At 40.3% G+C, this 26,485-nt stretch overlaps 1 long non-coding RNA gene across 1 annotated transcript; it reads right to left on the reverse strand.

Annotated features, from left to right (window-relative positions):
• Positions 1-9,884: 9,884 nt before the first annotated feature.
• LOC109285016 (uncharacterized) lies at positions 9,885-26,430 on the reverse strand. The gene is made up of 3 exons (XR_002092697.2): positions 25,790-26,430; positions 16,279-16,374; positions 9,885-16,160 (listed from the first exon to the last, which is right to left on the reverse strand). It is a non-coding gene; the product is annotated as an uncharacterized LOC109285016 (long non-coding RNA).
• Positions 26,431-26,485: the final 55 nt, after the last annotated feature.

Below are 26,485 nucleotides of genomic sequence, written 5' to 3' on the forward strand. Positions count from 1 at the left end.
TAGTACCTGCTTTACGAAGTACTAAACAACAGCACAGTAACAGCTGTTACTACACCGATCTGGCAGCACACGGTTATTTTTAGCAGTTACATCACCATAGTGACATGCTATAGTGAGGTAGCTTGTTGCTACAGTGATGTAGCATCAGCATCACGGTTTGTGCCTTCCAATGCTATGTCACCGTAGCTATGAGCTATGTCACTGTACTGCGTTGCAACGGCAACTTAGTGTCATGTGTAGACGTGCTCAGTGTGTTGAAAAAGGAGATTTATTAATGGATTTCTAGAACTTGTACAGGGTGGAACAGAGTCACATATAGGTGCCTAATGTCTACAGGATAGAATAGATCTGGACCAGGGTGTCATCAAAAAACAGGAAAGCCTTTATAAAGGAAATATTTGCAGGATCTAGTTTTTCCTGACTGAACAGATTGGTTTATAGCTTGAGAACAGAATAAATAAACCAAAAATAAAATCACAGACATACAGACCCTTGGCTCAGTGCATCTTTTGGGGTTTGATTTCTTGGCAAAGCATTTGGCATAGGTTCATTGTTTCTCTTCATGCTCTCGAAGTTCCATTAATCGGTCTCTCAATGGTCTGCATGCTTCTTAAGATCTGAATCAATTTATTTTTGTCTTTCAAAACAGAGTCACTGAAGTCCTGCAGGCAGAGCACTGGGACACAAGAGACCTGGTTTCAATTATTACCTCTTCTCATGATTTGCTATGTGACCATGGGCAAATCATTATTTTGTATTCTTCCTACGTGTTAAATGGAGATGATCATAATTACCAACTTTTTAAAAATACCTTAGGACTGGTGGATTTAAGACACTATTATGAGTAATATTAGGAATAGGGAGAGGATTAATGTTCTTTTTATCCAAACTTTTTAATTTTTATCTTATTCTTTGTCTCTCTCCTCTTGTCTTGTACTTTCTTGACAGCTATTTCAAACCCACTCACCCAACTCCCTTTTTCTTATTTTATGGGACTTCATTTTCTGTATTAAAATTGGTAGCAAGATAGTAATTCTCCATGCTAAATATTACAATGAAATATTCTGGCAGACATTTTAAGAATGCAAAGTTAACTTATTTTGACTAGTCAAATGAACTAAAGTAGGGAACTTATATATGTTTGAAGTACAATATAAGTTCCTTCTCATGTATTACTATATACTGATGGCTGACAAATATTGATTTTTAATGAACACAATGTAATTATATCATGCTGCTGAAAGATTCTTATCTTTTATGGTCCATACACACTGGCACTTATGTATCTTCTATCTTCTCCTTTCACAAGTAATACAGTTAATGTAAAAATAGTTGGAAGAAATCTGACTTAAAAATTATTAAAAATGTTAAAAATCAGAAACATAGAGAATGCTTGAAAATCTCAATAACTGACGTTATTAAAGTAACATTTGTTTAATTGTAGTTACCTAATAGATAGACTCTTCCTGACATCACCAGTTTTAATCAAGAATCAAGTTCACTGACATTCAGAAGCAAGCAGCAGTAGTTTGTTTACAGTGAAAGAGTAGAATATTATATGGTGGAGTAAACAATGACACCCAGTGGTCATGTGGTTTTAATGTGCATTTGTGATCCCTTTGGATTTCCTCTGAGCCATAAATATATGGCTTATTCATGGCATACATTACTGTTGGGTCTTTTTTTATAATGGTAGCTGAGTTTTCTTTAGGACTAAATGTTGAAACAGGTTTGATATACAGAGTAACTTCTCTCTAGACAGAATAACTTCAGCATGGCAGGTTTGAAATTAAGTTAATCAGTTTCATGAACAATAACAATTACATGTATAAATCTATATGAAACATGTGAATCAAAACTTACTACACGCAGTGCTAAAGCACAAGGCAAGCTAGCATAGCATAACAAGGTCATAAACCAGGGTTTTTTCTTGTCTTCAAGGGTAACTTGAATATTTTTGGCTTTGTTGCTTTGCATTATATTAATCTGACAAAAAGTGGAACCTCTGTAGAGGATAGAAAAAGGTTTAGTCATGCTTTGCAAATTTGTAGGTGACACCAAGTTGGATGGAGTTGCAGATACTCCAGAAAATAGGGCTAGGATCCAGATTGATCTGGATAAGGGGGAGAAATGGTCTGCAGTCAGTCAAATGAGATTCAACATGGACAAGTACAAAGTCCTACATTTGGGACAGAATAATCACATGCACAAATACAGACAGGGGAATGACTGGCTAGGCTGAAGTATTGCACAGAAGGACCTCAAGGTTACAGTGTACCATAAGCTGGATATGAGCCAAGTATACTCTTGTTACAAAGATAGCCAAGAGCATCCTGGGTTGCATTAACAGGAGTGTCATTTGCAAATCAAACCAAGTAATTCTTCTGCTCTATTTAGCATCAGGGAGGCCTCACCTGGAGTACCATGTCCAGTTTTGGACCCCACACTTCAAGAAGGATGTGGACAGTTTGGAAAGAATCCAATTCTAGTGGACTTCAAGATGAACATGAGTCGGCAGTATGACGAAGCCATCAGAAAAGCTAATGGCACTTTATCGTGCATCAGCAGATGCATGACGAGCAGATCCAAGGAGGTGATATTTCCCCTCTATCGGGCACTGGTCAGACCGCAGTTGGAATACTGCGTGCAATTTTGGGCGCCGCACTTCAAGAGGGATGTGGATAACCTGGAGAGGGTCCAGAGGAGGGTCACTCGTATGGTTAAGGGCTTGCAGGCCAAGCCCTATGAGGAGAGACAGGGGCACCTGGACCTCTTCAGCCTCCACAAGAGAAGGTTGAGAGGTGACCTTGTGGCTGCCTATAAGTTCATCACGGGGGCACAGAAGGGAATTGGTGAGGTTTTATTTACCAAGGCGCCCCCAGGGGTTACAAGAAATAATGGCCACAAGCTAGCAGAGAGCAGATTTAGACTAGACATTAGGAAGAACTTCTACACAGTTAGAGTAGCCAAGGTCTGGAATAGGCTCCCAAGGGAGGTGGTGCTCTCCCCTACCCTGGGGGTCTTCAAGAGGAGGTTAGATAAGCATCTATATGGGGTCATCTAGACCCAGCACTCTTTGCTGCCTATGCAGGGGGTCGGACTCGATGATCTATTGAGGTCCCTTCCAACCCTAGCATCTATGAATAAGACTGTGGCAGGGATTTGATAATGTTCTTCAAATATCTGCAGGGCAATTACAGAGAGAATGGAGACAGACTTTTTTATGGCCATAGGGGACAGAACTAGGAGCAACGTTCGTAAGCTGCAGCAAGGGAAATTTAGATTGGAGATTAGGAGGAAGTTTCTGAGGGAAGTTACATAGAGAATTTGTGGACTCTCCATCCTTGGAAATTTTCTAGAGCAGGTTAGACAGATGCCTTGCTGAGATAGGTTAGTTACAGATGATCCTGCCTTGAGCAGGGGGCTGGATTAGATGACCTTGTGAGGTCCCCTCCAGCCCTAGTTTCCTATAATTCTATGATCAGGAGAGATGGATTACATGAGTCTGACTGGAACTAAGAGAAAGTTTAAGAGGATTCAATCTACTGAAATGTGTTGCAAAATGCAGGTATAGAACTTCTTATCTGGCTCTAAATTGGTGTTCTGAAATCAGTTCCTGAGATACTCTATCATGCATCAACAAATACTAGATCTCTCAGGCCCCTCTTGTGTGTTATTTTCTCTTGCCATGTGCTACAGCCATGCATGATCTTGTTTATAAACCATTGTAGATTTTCTTATTAGCAGGGATCCTGTTTTTTTCTGATAAAAAAATCCCTGATGTTTCGGTTAAAAAAGTAACCCAGAATATACACTTTTCCATAATCAAAATGAAATACTACTACATATATGTGTGTGTATGTATATGTATCCACTAATATATATATATATATATATATATATATATATATATATATATACACACACACACATGTATCTACTAATACATAGATACATCTATCTATCTATTAGTGTTGTTTCCTTTTAATCATGGAAAAATGTGGATTTTGGATTACTTTTTTTAACCCAAAAATTGGGGATTTTTTTATCAGAAAAAAACAGGATCCCTGCTTATTAAAACAGAAATATCAATTAAACTGCTGTTGGGGAAAATAAAGTTTTATAATGTCTTTATCTCTGTTTTGGCAGGGTCAAAATTCACATCTATTTTTAAGTGTCCCATCATTGACTGTGCTGCCAGAAATCATACTAAACACTTGTTCCAGGTTTTAATATACAGGCAGTCCTCGGACTTATGACACAATTGGTTCCTGAAAACCACGTCTTAAGTCAAAACGTTGTAACTCAGAACCAATTTTGTCGTAAGAAACAATGTTATAAATGGTGGACTTGTTCCTGAACCAAGGCCCGATACCTTATTTTCATTTAAAATATCCCAGAATTTTGTACTCAATCAATTATAGATGAGTAATATAGCTACATCAATGTATTTATATTGTAAATAGCAATCATATTGATTTGGAAGGACTTCTTTGAGGTGACTTTGCCGGACTTTTTGAAGGGCTCTTGTTTGGACTTTTTTAAGGGTTCTTGGCTGGAGTTTTCTCAGGAGTCTTGGCTGCAGGTTTTTCTGGAGTCTTGTCTGCTTTCTTAAAGAAAGTGTCCAAGGAAGTTTGGACAGATGTTCTCCAGGGAGATGAGCAACGCCGTAAACTTGTTCGCTGGCATGGCATGACATTGGATCAAGCGTTGTAAGTTGAAACTGGCATTGTAAAGTTGAAACAGGGTGCCAATTTATAATTGTTGTAAGTGCGAAACGTTGTAACTCAAAATGTTGTAAGTCGAGGACTGCCTGCAATTTCTTTCCCTAATGGGAGAAATCCCTCAAGAAAGATTCAGAACTGTAAGCATGCATTGTTCTTGTTTTATTTTTCTATACTTGTCCTGCCTTACTTGTTTCACAACTCTCTCTTTATTATGATCTTTAACCTGAGCAGAGACTGCTTGATTTTATTTTGATTATACATATTTTTTTTATGTATAAATATCATGAACCCTGCTTGTACTGTACATAAATATGTAGGGAGAAAAATTCAATTTCTCTTTGTGTGCTTAAGTCTCAGTAGATGTTTAGGATTATTAGTAAATGTTTAGGATTGTGAGTCCAAAAAAAGGTGACAAAGCCAGTAGGGAAATACAAATTGCCTGACAAACATAAGAGGGATGGGGGTGAGGAGGGGAGCACAACTAGGTTACAGAAAATACAATGTTAGCCAACTAAGCTAACATTGTAGGTCCGCTGGTCCTGTGACATCTACGTGGAGCACTTCACAGGCCACCATCAGTACTCCGAGCCCACCAGACAGACTGCCGCCGGACCGAACCCCGCTCTGCACCTGATGGACTTCACTTGGAAAGGAATCTTCAGCAACAGATCACCCCGCTCCACCCAAAGAGGACCTCCATGATGAGACCCTATATGGACTGAAACATGTTACATTTCTCCCTGGATAAGTTGTGTCATGTTTGCCACAGAAGAAAAGTACCCTAGGATTGGTATGTACAGTTTTGCCCTTTTAATCAGGGTTTAGTGAGCGACAGAATGCAGTACTGATTTCCTGCCATCGGCTCAAAGATGCAATCCCAGGATAACTGTACAGGCATACTTGGCTATATCCCAGGATAAATTGTTACTACCTGCTTTTTAGGAGTTATCCCAGGACAACAGATGTAGATGTCTGTACACTTGCCCTTTGTCGTGGGATACAATCATTTATCCTGGGATAAATGTGATGTCATTTTCTAGCCTAACTGGTGGTTTTTGGTGTGGTTTTGGCACTAACACTGACGTTGCACTTCTACTATCCCTTCATTATAGATGCATGAGCTTGCACACACAGGCTAAGTAAGTGTAATGGGCTACACACTTATAGCACTATGTATCAGCATATTCTAGTGAAAGAGCAAGAAACAGTAGTGTTGAGAAACTCGAGGCTAAGCCCCCAGGGTTTTTATCAATTAAGATATTTAGTAAGAAAGCAGGAGACATGGGTTCTAAGCCCACATCTCTCAGAAGGAATTTGATCCTGCATCTTTAACTTCCCAGAACAGTGTTCTAACCATAATATCACAGGCTAAACATTAACCAGTGCCTTTACCAGTATTTATTTTGAAGCTGAACTACTACCCCTTGCATTTAATAGCCATTGGGTAAAATAGATGAAGAACACTGGAGAAGTTTCTGACCTATTAGGTGGAAGACAAGAAACCACTCCAGTGCAGCAGCCTTTTCACTGAGCCACACATCCTCCAGCTTGCTGTTTTCCTCGTGGTACCACATGTCTCTTAGTTGCCCAAACTTCAAAAGAAGCACAAGAAATGTTGCCTAACCAGCAATGCAATGTTTACAGCATTATGCTAGAAAGGCAGAGTGAAACAAGTCCCATACACCAATTGCGGAGTGACACTGAAACAATACACTCACCCTTGGGAAAACACGCCACCCTCCCCCCGGCTAATTTCAGAAGTATTCTGGCCTCTGATCACTTGGTTTGTGCTATGTAGAAATCGCTAAAGTTTTACAGCAAGCTATCATTATTTATATTAGTTATAAACCTAATTGTTCCAGAGGTCACTAACATCTCAAAGACACCATTTAGTGAAAGGCTAAAACCTGTTTTTCAAATTCATATTGAGAACAATTCTGTGACATGTTTTCATCTCTTATCCTTATCAGTGTCTCTAAAGATATTCTGCCTAGAATCTGTTGAGAAAACTCTTGATGTCTCCAGGTCCCAGACTCTTCCAGGTCTTGGAATGAAGATTGTTCTTGGGAGACTTGCATTCCCCTCATTGCCAGCTCCCTAGCTTGCTTGTCATTATAGACTGAACATTTTAAACCTTCAGTTAAATTTAAGAAAAATGTGTGGAAATCCTGACTACCCTGAAGGTAATGGAAATGTTTCTATTTAATAAGCTGAGGATTTTACCCTTATAGCTTATTTTCATTAACAGTGTTTTCCCATACCATATATTGTTCCACTGCCACATTCCTCCTGCTAGCAAAAATGAGGCAAACAAGTCCCTAAATTCATACATTGCCTTTGTTTGCCTCTGCTGTTTTATTGCCTGCTTTTTTTTTCAAATTAGACATGAAATGCTCATGACAGTAAAGACTAGGGAATTCCGTATCTTTGGATTCATTAAACTCTGTCTCTTATGGAGGTACACAGGACAGGCTTTTAATTCAAAATGCAAGTTAAACCAAACTGTCAGTTCTGTTCAGTAAAAGTGAAACCAAAAATGTGATTGCCATGGCTACAGAAGTTGTCTCTTCATGTGATGCCCATGAGATGCTGTACAGAACACTTCTGAAAGAAGAACTCATAGAAACAAGTTGTCTAGAAACAAGCCCTTACTTCCCTCTGGAATTTGCTTAAGGGGCCTGTGAAACCTATCGCTGCTAAAGTTGTTGCCCTACTCCCCTTTCTCAGCTATGGAGAAAACTGTTGAGAGCTTAATTTTTTTATATAGGCCTTACTCTGGGGGCTTAACAGTGTGTTGATTTAATCATGGTATCACAGAGAGAGATTATGAGGAGAAGAGCTTTGGGAGCTTCAGTATGTGAATAGCAAAAGGCCTTTTGGTATAGATTCAGAAGATTATATAAGCCAGGAGTGCTCAATCTTGTTTGGATGCTGGGCCAAATAGCCAGTTCATATGCAGGCCAGATCTGACCAGTGGTTTCAAACTGGCACCTGGGGTGGTCACAGTGGAACAGTAAACAGGGCAAGCAGTTTGCAGGCAGGTTTCTGGGAGCAAGAGGAGGAAGGGGAAGGGGAAGAGAAGCCAAGGATGAGATCCTGCCCATAGAAGGGAAATGATCCAGAGTTACCTATGCCTTTGGCTCGCTGAGGGTTGTTTGGTGGGTTGTGTGTGTGTTTGGGGGGTGTGCTCTGAGAAGCTGGGAGTGTTGTTAGCTGAGTAATTGCTGATTGCTGAGTGATTGCTCCCTGGGCCTGACAGAAGCCCTAACAAGGGGCTGGAGCCGGTCCAGGCCCAGCAGAGTATAAAAGGAGACTTCCTGAGGAACTGGGGACCCAGCAAACAGGAGTAGCAAACAGGGCAAGTCATTTGCAGGCAGTTCAGTAGCCAGTTCGCAGGTCACTTTGCTTTTGATTCTATGACCTGGCCCTAACCCCGCCCCATGGGTGGAGGGGGGCGTGGTCTGACCCTGATCCAGCTGTGTGGAGGGGAGGGGGCCCAGCCCCAATCCAGCCATGTGGAGGAGAAGAGGAATGGTGCAGTCCCAACCCCTTATGCAGGACTTAGGCTTTGGTAATTTGGCAGTGCGGGAGGGCAGCCTTATTAATTGCCACTGTTCCCCCATCACCAAATTACCTGACTCATGGGGAGCCCCATGGGCCAGATACTATGGCTTTGAAGGCCACATTTAGCCCACAGGCTGGAGGTTGAACAGCACTGATGTAAGTTAATATTTTCAAGTGTATTTACTCAATTAACAGGCAAAAAGTTTTGGATGCTCAAAGGGAAGGACCAACAGCTGTAGGTGCTGAATGTCTGAACTGAGTTTCAACTGCTTAAAGTAGCTGTAGCTGCTTAGCACATGTGAAATGGATTGTAGGTGGCTCAGATCTCAGCTCTTAGAAATGAAAGCACAGCAGAGTGCTCATTTTTTACTATGTTAACCTTAAAGCCTCAAATTCTAATCTGTAAAATTGGGATAATGATCCTTGCTTCCTTATCTGGATGAGGTAACGATTAATTTTCTAGTAAGGAGTTGATAACACTTTTAGCACTTAATCCCTCTTTAAAATTATGATATTGGTGATGAAGATGATGATGATTATTTTCTATAACAGGTTTCATTCATTAGACTTATGTAGAAGACAGGCGTTTGAGCTGATAAGCTGTACCCAGAATGATTCATAAGTAAAACTGTTTACCTTTACTCTTATATTCATTGTCTACCATGATCTCTTCCTGGCAAGAATCAGTGACCTTTGAAAAATTAGGACAGGATCATCAACACTGCTCATTCCTGAGATAATCCTGCTCTCAGTGAGGTCACTGATAAGCACTTTTGAAAGTCCCACTTTAGTGAGGTTCAAGAAGGCTTTTGTAAGTGTTAAGTAGTTTGTTAGGAGTTCTACAGAGTCTGCCACATACAATATTATATCATTTTTTCCCTTTAAAATAAGTAGTAGGAGCAGATTCACTTTGTGAATGGATGGAGGGGGTACCTGCAGAATGTGGATTATGCAGTTGTGGCTTGCCTAAAAGTGTGTGCAACATAACGTCAAAATATCCACAGTTTAAGTGATTTCTATGTATCACAAATAAGATGCATCTCAACACAAAATTCAAGTTTATGTATGAAGATTCTCCAGAGGTAGGAACTTTTCAGACTGAGATATGTATGAGGCTACTACAATGATTGTATCCAGATATGAACTTCTGTAAAGATCATGGGTTTTGAGATAAAAGGTTTTATTAAGGGCCTGGTCTTTCAGTGCTCTATATTTATGTCTAATTTCTATGTTGATTCAACAGTATTCTTAGCTACGATGGATGTTACTATGTCCAGGGAGACATAGTACTGAATACTGAATTTTATAGATACTGAATTTTAATATCACTTTTTACATCTTGCATTTACCTAAATTAATCTACCTTAGATATTAAAAGATACATGACAAATGATACCTGTCTGACTGGAGAATGCAAGGTTATAGGCATTAGACAGTTAGCTCATGGAGTCTACCTTACTTCCAGTTCATAATATGAATCCCCAGGGTACTCAAGAATTAGACATAAAGCTGTTATTTAACAATATACTTTATTTTAAGACAAAAGCCATGAAATTGATATAGTAACTGGACGCTGTATTCAAGAAGGGAAATCAAAGCTAATTGTGTTGGTCCACTGCCTTAGATACCACATTTAAGATCCAGTTTACTCACTTGTCAAAGCTTGTTCTTGGGTTTGAAGTCCTTGATATATTATACACATATGCGCATGCACACACGCGCGCGCGCACACACACACACACACACACACAATAATGAGAGTACTGTTCAAGTGGGCATATTTCTCTTAAGGAAATATATACAGTCACTGAGCTGAATGTTAGCAGGCTACTGTAACAGACTACAACAATGAAAAGAGGAAAAGGTTAGACACTGAGAAAAAAATGTACAAGTCTATTGAAAGAGATATGGAATGGACAGGATATTTTTTAATAAAAAATCTTAATGAAAAACTGTCTTTAACAAAGTAATGCAAATACAGCCTCCTCTCCATTCCCCAAAATAGGATATCTACCTCGTTTAAATGATGAAATTACCTTGTTACATATAAAAGCAGGATTAGGTTACTGTCTCAATCCACAAAGGGATGTATGTGCCTACATGCTGCTTTGTTGCCACTGTAGATGCTTAGGTGCAAAATACAGATCTTCAAAACTCCGTCTCACCTAACTCTGCAGGTGCCTAAAATCTGTAAGCACCTGAGTTTCTGACAATAAACAATGTATGTGTTTAAACATTTGCTTCCGGCCATAACTAGAACTGCAACCAAAGTGGTAGTGGTGGTTCCTTCTTTTACTTCCTACTACTGGTTGGTAAGAATAATATTTAAAAAATTAGCTAAAGTATCCCAACATGTAAACTCAAACTCTCATTACCTAGTTAACTCCTTTCACCTGCTGCACTGATTCTCTACTCCCTCTCCTGTTCCCACCACTACATTTCAGAGGTTTAGTCATGTATCCTTGGTTCCAACATCTAATGCTTTCACCCTGAGTTAGAGGCTAAACCAAGATGGACTTCTTTTTTAGATCGATGTTCAATGCTTCTCAAAGTAGGGTCGATCTCATTTGGAAGACTGAATTTGTGAATTTTCCATTATGTCAAATTTCAGGTATTCACTGTTTCAAAACTTTCTGAGAACTGCTTCCTATGGATCGCCAGTGGCTACTGAATTCTGAACTGGCACTCTAACCCCTGGCTTAATCCTAATCTATGTCTACATTTGAATTGAAACCTTTGGCCTACCTGAAAATATGTCAATATTCTGATAGCTAAATGTTAGCATTAAACAATAAATAGGATTTACAAAACTGCATACCTGTTAAATATATTCAAAATGCATACAACACCATACAAACAGAGGCCTATTCACCCTGTTCAATGCAGGGAAATAAATCTACCTTACATAACACATAAAGGGAAACTAGACCCCATTCATTTTTGTATAAGGTAGAAAAAATTCATTCATTATATCCCTTACCTTCACAACTCCTAAGCACTTATTAATTATTGGCTGTTCCTACATGTGCGAGGGGTTGTTTTCTATGGCTCTTGTATAACTGCTGTAATAGCTACATAGCATATTCATTTATAACAGTTTTCAGGAAAAGAAAATCGTACATTTTGTTTTCTGAAATAATATTTTATTAAACACCACAATTATATCAGAAAGCATTAACATGTCCCAAGAAGTAAAAGGCTCCATTTCTTTAACATCTCTCCCTCTATTTTTTTTTTTTAAATGAACATAAATTAGAGCTGCTTTAGGATGGAAAAAATGCTGCCTGGTGTGCAAAAAATTCTCGATTGAAAACAAAACAAAATAGGCCTCCAAGTCATCCTAGCACAAGGAGACAGACTGAATAAGTCAACACAGAACTTTTTTAAGGAAAACAAATAAAAGTATTTTAAAATGCTGGTTTTGTTCTGAGCTCACAAAGTCTCTTTCTTTTCCTAACTGGTTTTACACTTGAAAAAAATAACTTAACCCACACTATTAGCTATATCACTATCAATCAGTGTAGTTAAGGGACCATTAGTATTTCCATTCTAGTAAAACTTATATTTTTACTAGTATAAACCTGAGGCCAAAACAAAAACAGCAATGTTTTCACAGCATATAATTTAAGGGTCAGTCCAGGCCATATAAGCTTCTCTGCCCGTTTTTGAGCTGTGCAGGAGAGTGCGCCCTGTTATGATACCCAATTTCATTAATTATGTTACATGATAACCAAGCTTCTTACTTTGGCAAATGGATTCCCCTTCTCTTAACTGTCATGTTTATCAGCTATGGTGAATAGACACATGTATAAAGTAATTTTGAATTATCATTAGGAATTACTGTTTCTAGAAAACTCAAAAGATATAAATATATTTTCTGAGTTATGGTCTACAGTTGTCATATAAGGATACAAGAACATACACAAAGAAGGAAATGTTATAGAAAGATTGATGTTTGTTTGTGAAACTTCATTTCAAACATTGTTCCAGAGGTGCTTGAATATTTTTTTACTTTACATTTTACATTGCAAAATACTGATTTGATGAAATTTAAAGGTTTTACAGAAACTTTACAGGAATCACCACACTGCAGTTATATCAGAAAACATTAAAATATTAACAAATGGGGGATTATAAAGATGTTTTGTTTTAAAAAAGCCAAATTAGAGCTGCTCAAAATATGTTCAATATGGTTTTTTTTCATTAAAATGTTCTGTTTTGTCAGAATTGAAATGCTTTGGTGAGAAATATCAAGTTGGATTACATTTTTACTGAGAAAATTTTCAAATTCAAAGATGGACTCTCAGATTATTGAGAAAGTTGGGAAGGAGGCAAAAAAAAGCTAAACAGAGAGAAAGACAGAAAAATCCAAATAACACCTTATCTTCTTGATTAAAAAATGAATGTTTTTCTCTGTACAAATACTGGGGCAGTTTGTAATCCAGGGTGTTGCATACACATCTCAAGTATTCCACTCTTCCTTAAGGACTGATACATTACCCTGCTTTTCTCTCCACAAGGAGATTATCTGAACCCACTGGTACATGGGGAAAACAAATTTCTGAACCAAGGAAAAGGAGTTTTACAGGCAGCTCAACGTGTTCTGCCTTCACGTCATTTGTTCTTTAATTTGTGGTAGACGTAGTGCACAGAAAGTAATAATTCTGGCTTCCCTCTGGTTTTAACTGAGACCTGGAGAGGCTCTACTTGTGCTTCAATATCTAACTGATATTGTCAATAAGGGAAACAATTAATGGCAGTTATTAAAAGGAGTTTGAGAAATGACCTATTTCTACTAAGAAATAGAATGAGTTCTCCAATGAATTTATCAAAGGCTATAAGGCAACCGTTGAATGACCCAATATTTGGATTAGTCCTGACCTAAGCAGGATTAGAATAGGCAACTGGGATTGGTAAACCTGGTTGTTTGCCATAGTGTCACAGTATCCATGCTATTTTTCTTTTTTCAGGAAAAAATAAATTGCAGATATTCAAAACATCACAGTACTCATCTCAGACCAGTAGCAGTGCTAGGGTCAAAACCATGCACTGTGTAGAACCCATCAAAGAGTGGGTTTTTAAGACTCAAACAGAGCTAAGTCAGAGGCAATATAAAGGAAGTGGCAGGATTTTTAGTAAACTTGTCATCTAAAATAAAATGTTTCCCACCTGAGTCATCTTTAAGGCTTGAAAGAAATAGTTATTTTTAAAGAATAGGTCAAAAGAAGGGGGCAATTAACATGCCCTCTATTTGTCATGTCTATTTTGTCTTGTGTTCAGTATATGTATAAAGTAAAGGATGAATAGTTTCAAGCTGATTTGTCACCTCTGGGTTTCAGGCAAACAGTACTCAGTGTTCAGAAACTTTTCCAATGAGGTTTAGAAATACTTATTTTCCACAGTTTTATTCCTGGAGTAAAATTTGGCTCTAATAAGTCAATGAGAGCTTTAACATAGACTTCAATAAAGCCAGGATTTCGTCTGAGCAAATAGATCCCTGCATCTGTAGTTTCCGTATTTTATCTCCTGTGAAATTCTTGATGCCTGTGTTTCTTCAGAGAAATGTAAACTTTAAGCCATGAGATTTTACTGAAAGAACATCTGTTCCTATTAGCATTACATAGAAGGGGATAGATACAGGGATGTGAGGTCTTAGGGATCCAGTAAGTACAATTTTAAACCAAACACAGCTGGAGGAAAGTAAAAGGATCTTCCCTGTGATGGAAGGGCTATACTTTCACATTTGATTTACCTAAGCCTTTGTATGTTATAAGACTAATAAAACTTTTGTCAGATTTTAGATCCACTCAAAGCCTGAAAGCAAGAATCTAATTTGCATCTTTTTTCCTAAATCCATTTTTCTGCCAAAATTGCTTTAAGTTGGTGCCTAACTCAATTTGTAAAAATACCACTTAACAATGGGAAAACTTAAAAATGGTTTTGCAGAATCATGTTGAATTAATTATATGTGGTAACTAATTCTTCTTTTGGTCTGTAATTTGAGTATATATTAGTCACTCTAAAAATAATGTTCAATTAAACAACTATAGAGGTAATTTTAATATTTTACAAAATATTTTGCTTAATTATTAAGAGCCAGAATTTACAAAAGAAAGTCAGTGGGTAAATCTTTATTTCTGACTTCAATGACGAAGTTACAGAAAATGAGGCCAACTCTAGTGATAAACTTACCATCCTCAGCAATATATTCAAGCATGTTGTCCTGACCAGCAGGGAAGAACTGGTGGAGTATGTGAAGATAATGGGCAACTTGAGAAGAAGTGATCACGATACAATAGAATTCCAGATCCTAACTCAAAGAAAGCATGAGGTCAATAAACTTAGGATGCTAGATCTCAAAAAGCTGATTTCATCCAACTTAAGGAGTTAATGGGCACGGTGTCATGGGAGCATAGATTGAAGGATAAAGGCAGCCAGAAGGGCTTGGGGCTTCTCAAAGTCACAGTAATGGAATCCTAACAAGAAACTGTACTGGAAAAATAATGGCAAGAGCCAATGTAGCTACATGAGGAGCAAATACCTTAAATGCAACAGGAAAGCATACAGGCAATGGAACACTGGGCAGGTCACCAAGGACATGTATCAGGAAATAGGAAGAACCTGAAGGGACAAAATCAGGAAAGCAAAATTTAAGAATGAGCTGCACCTTGCGAAAGAGGTTAAGGACAACAAGAAATGGTTCTATAAGTATGCTGGCCAGAAAAGAAGGAGCAAGGAAGCTGTGGGTCCTCTGTTAACAAGCCAGGGGGGGACTCCTAACAGAAAATGCGAAGAACGCAGAGCTACTCAACAACTACTTTGCCTGCGTCTTCACAAAAAAATTAAGCTGCAGACACACACTTAATAAGGGTTATCTGGATATGGATGGGGCAAGCTGAGGGAGCAGACAACAAGAAAGAGAGCTTTTGTTGGCTCTGAATGAATTCAAGTCATTAGCAGGGATCCTGATTTTCTGATTTAAAAAATCCCCAATTTGGGGGTTAAAAAAGGAACCCAAAATCCACATTTTGGGGTTAGTAAAATGAAAATGCATGCCACTAATGTATGTATGTATGTATGTATGTATGTATGTATGTATGTAGTGGTGTTTCATTTTGATTATGGAAAAATGTGGATTTTGGTTTACATTTTTTTACCCCAACGTTGGGGATTTATTTTTTATCAGAGAAAACCAGGATCCTTGGTCATCAGGGCAAGGTGGGTTTCATCCTAGAGTACTGAAGAAACTAGTAACAGAGGTGATCTTGGATTCCTTGACAATGATCTTTATGAAGTTGTGGGAGACAAGCCAGGTACCAAAGGATTGAAAAAGAGTCAGTGTAGTGCATTTCATTAAAAAAGTCAAAAAGGAGGACCCAGTGACCACAGACTGGTTAGCCTTACCTCAATACCCAGGAAGTAACTGGAAGATATCCTAAAAAATACTCTTTGCAAGCATTTGGAGGAGGAAAGGCTGATCACAAGCAGCCAGTATGGATTTATGAAAAACAAATCATGTCAAACAAACTTTATCGTCTCCATTGAGACAGATGAAGGGGATGATATGTATATAGTATATCTGGACTTCAGAAAGGCTTCTGACAGGGTCCCGCAGAACCTTCTCATAAACAAATATTGGCTAGAGAAAATTACCATAAGGTGGACTGGACAGATAGCTGGCACAATAGTCACAAAAAAAGGATAATTATTAACAGGTTCATGTAAAAATGTCAGGAGGTTTCAAGTGGTGTACCACATGGGTGTCTCCTGGGCCCGGTGCTGCTCAACATGTATATTGATGATTTGGATGCTGGCATAAAAAGCTCTCTTCCCCCACTGCTGTCTCTTCCCTGGCAGGCCTCTCTTTCCCTGTGGGAAGATTTTCATGAGTTCCTGCCTGTTCCTCTCCACACATCCTTCCCCTTAAGATGTTGCTAGGCACCTTATTCCAGCCCCCAGTTGGTTTTTGTGGATCTGTTGGACTCACCCAAATGGGCGGTGTGTTGCTCTTCATGATCCTCTGCCAGATGACACCAAGACAGGAAGTCAGCCACCGTATTGTCACGGCCCAGCTCAGCCCAGCCTAAATTCAATGTTAAAACAAAACGGTTGTAAAGCGAGGGCCCAACATATTCTCTGGTCATTGTCTGTCTGTGTGTTTTTAAGTCAGCCTAGACTCCATTTTTGCCTTTCCCATGTGCCCTCCCAAGGGGTTTTCATGGGCTAGCTTCAATAGTGTGGCTTGGTAAGGTTGAGGGAGCAAGAGTTGTGGTATCTGTTGCCCTGTATGTTGACCTGATGTGATTCTATGAAGCAGGCCCTTTCTAAGTTCATATCTAGGTAGAATACAGTGCCATCTGGGGCATATTACCTGTTCATCATGTTTGGCCAATTCGGACTGGATAATGGATCAGAACAAATCCTCTACTTTTTGTGCTTCTTGGAAATGGATACTGCTAGATAAACTCTCGAGATCAAATCTGTTGGACTCTGAGGGGACTTCCGATTTTTCCCCCACCAGTCCCAGCCTTTTTTTATTCTGTGCCCTCACCACATCCAAGATGTGGTAAATTTCAGCCCAGTCCCGGCCCAACAACATCGGATAAGTAAGATCCTTGCCTAGGCCAATGGGCATCTCCCTCATGATGTCTAATACCTTCACTCAATAATTCCGTCGAGGATATGTAGAGGGTTCCCACTGTCACAGAGCATGGAGGTGCCCTGCTCCTAGAGAAGGGAAACTGCCAGGGAAAGAGCCCTAGCAGGGAATAAGGAGCCCAGCTGTGGGTTGCCAGGGCAATCAGGAGGTCAGCTGACTGAAAGGGGCAGGGCCTGGCTCCTATATAAAGCACAGACAGTAGGCCAGAGGCAGTTCCCTGTCAGCAGCCAGAGAAGCAGGAGTGCCTTAAGCCAGGATGCAAGAAGAAGCCTGATCACAGTTACAGCTTATGGCAGCTCTAAGATGCTTGAGCAATGTTGTTATAGCCAGGCAGCTTATGTTTAGGTTATAGCCAAGAGGCTCGAGTTTCTGTTTCGTTTTGTTGTTTCACCAGTGGTTTGGGTGAGGCTATTAGGGGTTGGAGAAGGTCTCATAGGGAACCCACAGTAGCATGGGGACCCCAGCGCCAGTAAGGGCGCAGTGTATGGGGTACATAGACCCCAGCTATTTGAGAAGCCCCAGTGCGGGTGTGGCGAGCCCCAGAGAGGGGGCACTATTGAGAAGCCCCAGTGCAGGCGTGGCGAGCCCCAGAGAGGGGGGCACTATTGAGAAGCCCTAGGGTGAGCATGGTGAGCCCCAGAGGAGGGGCAACACTTGAGAAGGCCCAAAGAAGGGGGGCAGCATTACGGAGAAAGCCCCGGAGAAGGCGCAGTGACTGGGAAGTCCCAGTGTGGATGTGGAGGCCCCAGAGAGGGGGCAGCACGGTTGATCACTGGAAGGAAGGCCCGGAGAGGATAAACAGGGGCCTGATTGTGATAAGGCTGAGACAACGGCTATTCCATCGGCGAGGTGTGGACTGAGGTGTAGGGGAGGAAACAGAGCCGCAGATAGAGCCCCCTGGCAGCGGGGCAGTACAAGGGCAGCCTCTTGCTAATTAACACTAATTAATTAATTAACGGCAAGGCGTGGCAGGTGAGAAGGCGGGCGGTTGCCCCAGGAGCAGGTGTGCAGGCCACATTTTAGCCTGGCCCCGAGCGGCCACCTGTTGCACCCACACATGCAAATCATCCAGACTGCTGTCATGTTTGGGGCCCAATATTGAGGTGCTAGGTCCACCTGAATCAGGGTCTGGGAACAACATGCGTCTATGATGGCTTGTATCTTCTTCTAACCCATGCTGGTCCAGACTGTGGGCTTCTCCTTTGTTTCTTCCCAGATTGATTTCCCTATGCTGCAGTCCATCATTTCCATCTGGTTGTTATCCCTTGGTTCATTCCACTACATCCGAGCTTTGAAATGGGACTCTCCAGAGTGGTGTACTAGTTGGGCGGCACTTGTACACTCTCTTGCCATGTGCCCCATTCGTCCACACTGGAAACACACAGTTGTAGCACATTGCCCTTCATGGACATCCTTGTGGTCAGTCTCTCGTGGTATTGGATTCGGCCTTCCCTTTGGACCTCATTCACAGTTACCTTCTCCTTGTGCATTATCAAAATCTTAGGCAAGTTACAATACTTCAACAGAAGATTTCAGATGACAACACTACACCATCACTGTGTATTTTCATCCAAATCTTGAAGAAAATATTCTAGCAAAATTTGGTAATGCAGGTTGACCTTAGATGCCTCTTGTGGTCTTAACCACTTTTCTAGCAGGTCTGCAAATGCTCAGATCCTTGCAGATTTATCTTCCATCTTCTTTTTTGCTTGGAAGACTTGGCAATACTTCTCTGGGTTGATGTAGAAGTGACACATAATTTCCTTTTTTATTTTATCATAATCTACAGCTTCTCCCTGCAGCATAGCTCAGAATGTGGCTTGTGCTCTTCCTATCAAGAGTACCCAGCAGCTTCTGTCTCATCCTGAGGCTAATGCTGCCTGCTTGAAGATTTCCAGGAAGGCTTCCAGGTCATCTTGAGGAGTCATCTTGGGGACTTTCAGCTTGATTTGGTTCCTCTGAGCCCATGCTTGTTGCTGGAGCCACTTTTCTTCAAGGGCGATTTGTCAAGCTGCCTGCTGTTGTTGCTGTTGTAGGAGCTGGCCCACCAAATGTAACATTTCTGAGTGATTTACAGGTTCTGAAAAATAATTTTCTGATAAATAGTAAAAATGCAAAAATGGAGAGAACCATAAAATGTGCATAAAGGGCTTGGTCTTTAGATATCTTCATTAGAGTCTAAGAAATGTGACTTTCCATGCCAGTGCCCCATTCCTGCACCAGCATCAAAGACCCTTAAAATTCATTAAATGTAATTTCTTTCTGCCTTATCGTCCCATTATGCCACAGTGGAGATTGGTAGTATACAACCAGCTCAAGCCACCTCCATCACTGTCCAAGTGCAGGAGAAGAGGAATCGAAAAAAAAAATGATAAAAAAAATCAGCAAATTAACAAGAATCTAAAGGAAAGGATCTCTACGAATTATACAGTGGGTCCACTAAAAAATATCACCAAAAATCCTTGTTCCATATCCTTCCTGGACCTTCACAGCCACAACTTCACTTGTGCATCTACAAGAACCTAGATGCAGCAACAGTAAAGAAGAATGTACTGAGGTAATATTTTAGTTGAAAACAAATTAAAGCTTAATACTATTATTTCTTATAAACCAAATACATTATTTCATACTCTATAAAGGATTCTTTTCTTGAAGAATAATTTTTTCAAAGGCTAGATTACATTGCAAAGAAATAAAAAATGTATTTCTGAAATTATTGCATTTTCCCTGTTTTTTCATTTCTCCCTCAAGTATTACTTATTTTTTAACTAGTGAAAGTACTCAATACAAATTCAATCAGAACAATCTGACTTCATTTAATGTAACAATAATGTCAACCTCTCAGTGAACATTAATTCAAACGTTAAAATTACTTCTCTGTCATTGTATAAGCTATAGTTTATTAGTTTGTTTTTAAATTGGAGACTTCTGAGACATAGTTTACGCTGGCAAGTGAAGTTAGAAGCATTGACAAGTTATTATTGGACAATGCTCCATTGTATTAATACTCTGTACAGTGACTTGGCACAAACTCTGACACTCCGGAGAATCAAAGCCATTCATGGAAAGTGCAACAGGTAGCTTAATTTGTATCTCATGCATCTGCAGAGCACAGCTAGGTTGAAGCACAACATTAGGCCCTGTCCTTATATGTATTCTCCTTTGAGGAGACTTTACCTACTTCTAATTATATTCCTTTTAACTCAAATTTAAAATAAAGAAGAAGTCAAAGCAGAAAAAAATAATCCCAAATAAAGATGAGAAGAACATAGGTAATCATCAGCTATCCCTTGATATGAGAAGGATGTCTGCTGGGCAGGGGAGGAGAGAGGGGAAAAAGTCCCAGGCTGTGATAGGAACCTGAGAAAAGATCAGCCTCAGTGTGCACCAGGATAACACAATTATCAGCATACTGAAGGTCAGTGATGCCAGTCTTGGTAACTTTTGTTTTGCTGTGAAGGTGCTGCAGGTTGAAAAGCTGACTATCCATTTGATACTCAACCCCAATTCTGGGAGGAAGGTGGTCACAGATAAGAATCAGAATCACAGCAAGATAGATGGAAAAAAGGTTTGGGGTAATGATGCAGCCCTACTTGACACTAGTACAAATGGTAAATGGGTCTGTCTCTGATTCATTGAAAAGGACTGTGGCAGTCATCCCATCACAGAGTAGCCTGAGGACACTGATGAACTTCAGTGGACAACCAAACCTAGACAACACCTTTCATAAGGCTTCACAATTGATGGAGTCAAAGGCCTTGGTTAGGTCAATAAATGCCATAAACAGCTCCTGGTGTTGCTCTCTACATTTCTCCTGGATCTGTCGTGCAACAAAAAATCATGTTGGTGTTACCCTGAGATAGTCTAAAGCCACACTAGGATTCTGGAAGGACATTTTCAGCAAGGGGGAGGAGGAGATTCAGAAGGATGTAAGAAATTTTCTGGCAATGGAGAGAAAGGTGATGACTTGGTAGTTCCTACATACTGACTTGTCCACTTTCTTGAAGATACGCACAATGTTGGCTTTCTTTAAGTCAGGTGGAACTTCCTTGTTAACCCATATTTTGATAAGAAGGTGATGAAATCTTTGCACTAGTGCTGTTCCACCAGGTTTAAAGACCTCTGAGGGGATATAATCTGGACCTGGCACCTTATTCTTCTTGGTTTGAGTGATGGCACACCAGATTTTCTTGAAGGATGGGGGAATCAGCAAGAGGTTCTCTTACTAGGTGTTGAGGGATGAACTCAATGGTGGCAGCTAAGACCTCAGATATACAGATGAATACAGTCTTGAAGTGCTCTTTCCAGAGTTGCTTGATGGATATATTGTCTGTGAGAAGGGTAGAGCCATTCTGGGATAACAAAGGGGTTGGGCCATTGGAACATGGCCCATGGTTGGCTTTTATTGATTCAAAGAAGCTTCTCATGTCATGTTGGTCAGTGAAACTCTGGATCTCCATGACCTTCACTTGCTACCACTGGTTCTAGATGACCTGTAGCCTCCTCTAAACTACAGCTTTGAGCCATTGGTAAGCCTCCCATTTTGCTGGTTGGAGGGTTCATTCAACTGCACAACATGGCTCTCTTCTGAAGGATAAGTGCTAGGATTTCCTCATTGCTCTTGTGAAACCAATCTTGGTGACAGTAAGTAGAGTATCTAATTGATTCATCACATGCCTTGTGAATAACATTCTTAAGCTCCTCCCAATGTGCCTGGATGACCTTGATGTCATCAGGTAGGTCAAAGAGCCTCTCAGTAAGGCATTGCTGAAGCAACTAGACTCTAGCTTGGTCTTGGAGTGCACTTATGTTAAATGTCTTCCACATTTCTTTCAGTTGTTTATGGTGTTGTGGTGCAAGCTGCATGTCTGTGATTAATCTGACTAAATGGTAGTATGTCCAGTAGTCATCTGCATCTCTCAGGACTTGGGTGATATGGACATCAGTACAATCATTGTCTCTGACAATAATAGAGTCAAGAAGGTGCCAGTGATTGGAGTGTGAATGTTTCCAACTGGTCTTATATTTGTCATTCTGTCTGAAGATGGTTTTTGTGATGAGCAAGTCATGCTCTGTATATTTGCTGAGGAGGAGGATACCACTGGAGTCAACTTTCCCCACCCCCTCTTTCCCAATGGTGCCACTCCAGAGTTCAGAGTGTCACCTGAATCTTGCATTGAAGTCACTGATGAGGACAAGTTTATCTTCCTTAGCAGTGGCAGTCAGGGCTGTGTCAAGAGCATAGTAGAACTGTTCCTTGTTGACGGCTTCATCTCAAGTGTGGAGGGCATATGCACTGATGACCATAGCATACTGGTTGTTACTGAGCTTGAGGAGGAGAGTCATAAGGCATTCATTGATGTCCACAGGGAGTTCTGAAATATGGCTGACAATCTTGCCCTTGATGGCAAGGCCAACCCCATGAGCAAGCTCCTCTTCAAGTGGCTTTCCTTTCCCAAGAGGTATATCCACCTCCTTCTTCTTTTATCTGGCCTTCATCTGCCTAGCAAGTATCACTTAGGGCAGAAATATCCATGTCATATATTGCAAGTTCTCTAGCTACTATGGGGGTTTTTCATTCAGGATGCTCATTGTTCAGAGAGTGTATGAGAGTGCAGACATTCCATGTGGTGAACTTCAGTACTTAATTTTGTTGATTTTGGCAGGAAGTAGGGTGATCCCACTGGATGCAGCAATCCAGCCAAGGGGGTTTGAGACAGCCTACATTTAGGGCACCTTTTCTAGCCACTGCCCCTTTCAGGGTGAGAAGAAGGGATCCTAAAGAGGACTTCTCAGTCACTGCCACAGAGAACCAACATGTCCTTAAGTGCGCTGTTCCACCATTGGGGTCTTCAAGAGTTTGGACCATGCTTAGTCTGGGACCTCACCTCAGATCTGTTCACTGGGGAAAACCCTACCAGGAATACAAGACTCCAGATGACATAGTTCTGAGGGTCATTGGAACACACAAGCCTCTCCACCATGAGAAGGTTACAGTCCTAGGAGAGGACATAGCTAATAAGGAATCAAAATAACAATTTTCAAGAAATGATTGGCAGAATAAAGAGTTGAATAGAAATTGATTTGTAAATCCTTGCATTTAAAGCCTGTTCAAAAATGTTAGATTGCTGTAGCTACTAAAGTTGTTCAGGATTTTTTTATGAGTAATTTTTGTTGGAAAATGATGATTCAATAAATCTCACATATGTGGGAAAAGGTCAGATTCAACAAATGTATTTTATTCATTTGCCATTTTTTTCAGATCAAAAAGACTCTTCAGTGTGAAATTTAAGTCATTATAAAAATTGATGTAGAGAAGGTCAACATTAAGGAACGATGGAGATTATAGCTATAAAGCTATAAAATATGGGGTATAAATACTATCTGAGTTTGATATTATTTGCTTTAAAGTAGAATGATACTCCTCTATACTCCTGCCCAGGCATGTGTCAAAGGTCTGGGTGACCTCTCACAAATACACCATGATCCAAAAGAATCAATGGTTGCCCACTAGAATAATACAACTCAGATTAAAAGAAAGAAGGAAGCTTTAGTACAACTTCAATATAAGAAATGTAGCCCACATTTCTGAAATATATATGATACCAACCTCAAGTCAATTCTTAGTAGCTGAAGAACAATAAGGTGCATTGTCTATCAGAAATCTAATGTTGGTTTTGTGTTTTACAGACACATAAAACGAAGGCAGCAGGTTAAGCATTACATTCTTCTATTTATGCAGGAATTATCTTATTAAGGTCACAGATTCTGTTCCCCATCCCCTGCCAATGTAATCCATACCAAATTCTCCAGTCATTTAATACATACGCCCTATTAAAAACAAGGAAGGAGATGAGGATGGGTGCCAGTTTTGGATAAGTGAACAAGTGAGTAGTTGTGTTATAAATGGGAGTGAGAGAGACATGGCTTTGTGGAGAAGGTGAGTTCAGGAGAGATTCATGGTAAATGAGGCAAGCAGAGACATCCTGAAGGGAAATTAAGAGATGAGCATAGAAAATAAAAATCTCCTGAGAAATTGGGTTTTAAGAAGAAGAGGTACAGAGGAAAGAAAAGAAAAACAGACTGAGACAAACTAAGGATGTGTACAGACCTTACTCTTAGAAGTCCAGGAGGTTAGATCAGGTAAAAAATGGCCACCTTATCTAACTCAGTGATTCTTCAGTTGAACAGTACAGATGCTCATGGACTCTAATCTACAGTTATGCTGCTTACTTTAAGTCATATTATTGTACATTGGGTGCCATTTTTATATACCTTTGTCAGTGCTGGGAGCTCAATCAAAGTATGTCAGGGTGTGGGGAGGGGTGGAAGTGAGGATCTATCTGGGTCCACAGGCAGGGGTAGTGTGACCTAGGGGTGGGGGTTGGTGAGATCAGAGCCCCTCTCTGATACTGCCAAGGCCTACCTGCCAGACCCCACCAATTCCCACAGGCCCCTTAATTCAGCCAAACAGCTCTCAACCCTGCAAACTGCCCCTAGAGATGGTTTTGCAGGTGCTTACCAGTGCCAGGTGCCAGATCTAACTAAGTGGGGGAAGTGGGAGGGAGTGGGTGAATTGGGAAAGGCTAAGACCTCTGCAGTGGGTGGATTGATGTGATCAGGGGGGTAGTGGCTCCAGGGGGAGGTTGGTGGGATCAAAGAGGTTTCAGCCACCCAACCCTCTCCCAATACCCAGACAGACAACCCCTCCCTGCTGCAGACCAATACGCACCCCCCCAATCTAGCCTACCCCTCTCCACACCCCAACTTGCATAGATTTGGGTCCTGTCACCAGTGAACACCTGTAAAATTGGCACTAGGGGCAATTTGCAGAACTGGGAGGGGGTTGACAGGATTGAGGGGGAGCTAGCTGGTTCACAGGGGCTGGTCCATCTAGGAGTGCAAAAGGGCTTGGGGGCTTAAAATAGCCCAGTGGGGGACAGGTAGGGATAGGAAAAGCATGGTCTTTGGGCTGGATCACAGCTGGGTTTTCCTGGGCCCAGAGCTGTGCTCCAAACATGTACAGATGTTTGATTAGATTGGTCTAACCCACTCCTGATCTAACTTAGTGCTCTTCTCATGGGAACTGAGTTAGATCAGGCCAGCCATTTTTTGCCCAATCTAACCTTTGGAGAACGATTGTACAGTTTGAAACTTAAATTGACCTAACTAGGGATCTACAGGTAAGGTCTGCACATGGGCAAACTAAGTTAGATCAGGTAGCCATTTTTTACCCAATCTAACCTCCTAAATATCTGTACACATCCTAAGGAAACAAAGGAGAAAGGAGTTTATACATTAAAGGACAATGGAAAGGACAAAGAAAAAGTAAGGCAACACGTAAAATAAGATGATAACAATTTTAGTGAGAGAATATAAATAGAAAAGGAAAAGGTCAACAAAATTAAAATCAAAATCTGGGATACTCTTACCAAGAAGAGCACTAACCTTGAGGATGATTACTGGGTGGTATACTGCAATGGTTTTAATGGAAACCATAGAAAACAAGGATTGAAGCAGTAGATTAGTTCAGAATGATATCTAGTCTCCAGCAAAATGCAGGCATATGGCATATGCATACAGAAACTGGGTCACTTAAAACTGAAAAGGAGCTCCAGTGAGTGGTGCACTGAGGGCATGCTGAATGACAGTTGTTTATATCCCTGTATTTTACTATTGGAATGGATAGGATATGCTATCTAGAAATCTTAACTCAAAATAACTAGACCTTATTGTTTATTGTGAAAATATATAACAATTACAGAATTACAAATAGTTCTGTATATTAGTATAGTTTATTACAGCATTAAAATAATCAGTTCAGGCTTCCTTCACTCACCAGTCCAGGTCTTGGATGCTGAGTTTGAGGCCTCTGAGAAGTGACTGGGAAAGAGAACAGAGGAATGTCAGGTAGGAGGAAGAGTGAATTTAGAGCACTGCAAATATGAGGTAAGCGTATGTCAGAGGAAAGTGGGCCTAAATCCCTGGGGTGTGGGAAATATAGATAAGAATATAATTAGTCTTAATCCACCTTTGCATTTAAATAAAGGTTGTTTTTAAGTGTCAGGCTTGTTTGTTCTGGAAAAAGATTTAATATGCTATGCACCAAGGAATGTAAATTTTATTTCAATGTGAACCTGACTTTGTTTTAGATTTTTGGAACAAACGTATATAAAGCAGGCAGGGAAATGTACTGAATATGAGAGTTTGAGAGCAGATGTATATTTTATGTGTAAAGAGTTCAATGTTTGCAAGCTTTTACTACTCTGTTCATATGAGAAAAATACCAAGGCCGTCTTCAGCATTGTGGCTGTTCAATGTTAGAGAAAAAAAATGACAGTTTCCTCAGGTTTAGGCTTATAATTTTGCAGCACATGGAATTATGTTTTACTTTATTATTTCTTTTAAAACTGATGTTAGCAAGTTGCAATTTAGCAGCCAATGAGTCCTTCCAACAAGACCTGTATTACAAAAGACATGGGTTAACTATGTGTGTTTTTATAGCGGTTCTAGAAGTCTTTCTGCCTTCCCCGTC

Source organism: Alligator mississippiensis, chromosome 1 (genome assembly GCF_030867095.1).
Source record: "Alligator mississippiensis isolate rAllMis1 chromosome 1, rAllMis1, whole genome shotgun sequence".
Classification (NCBI taxonomy): Eukaryota; Metazoa; Chordata; order Crocodylia; family Alligatoridae; genus Alligator; species Alligator mississippiensis.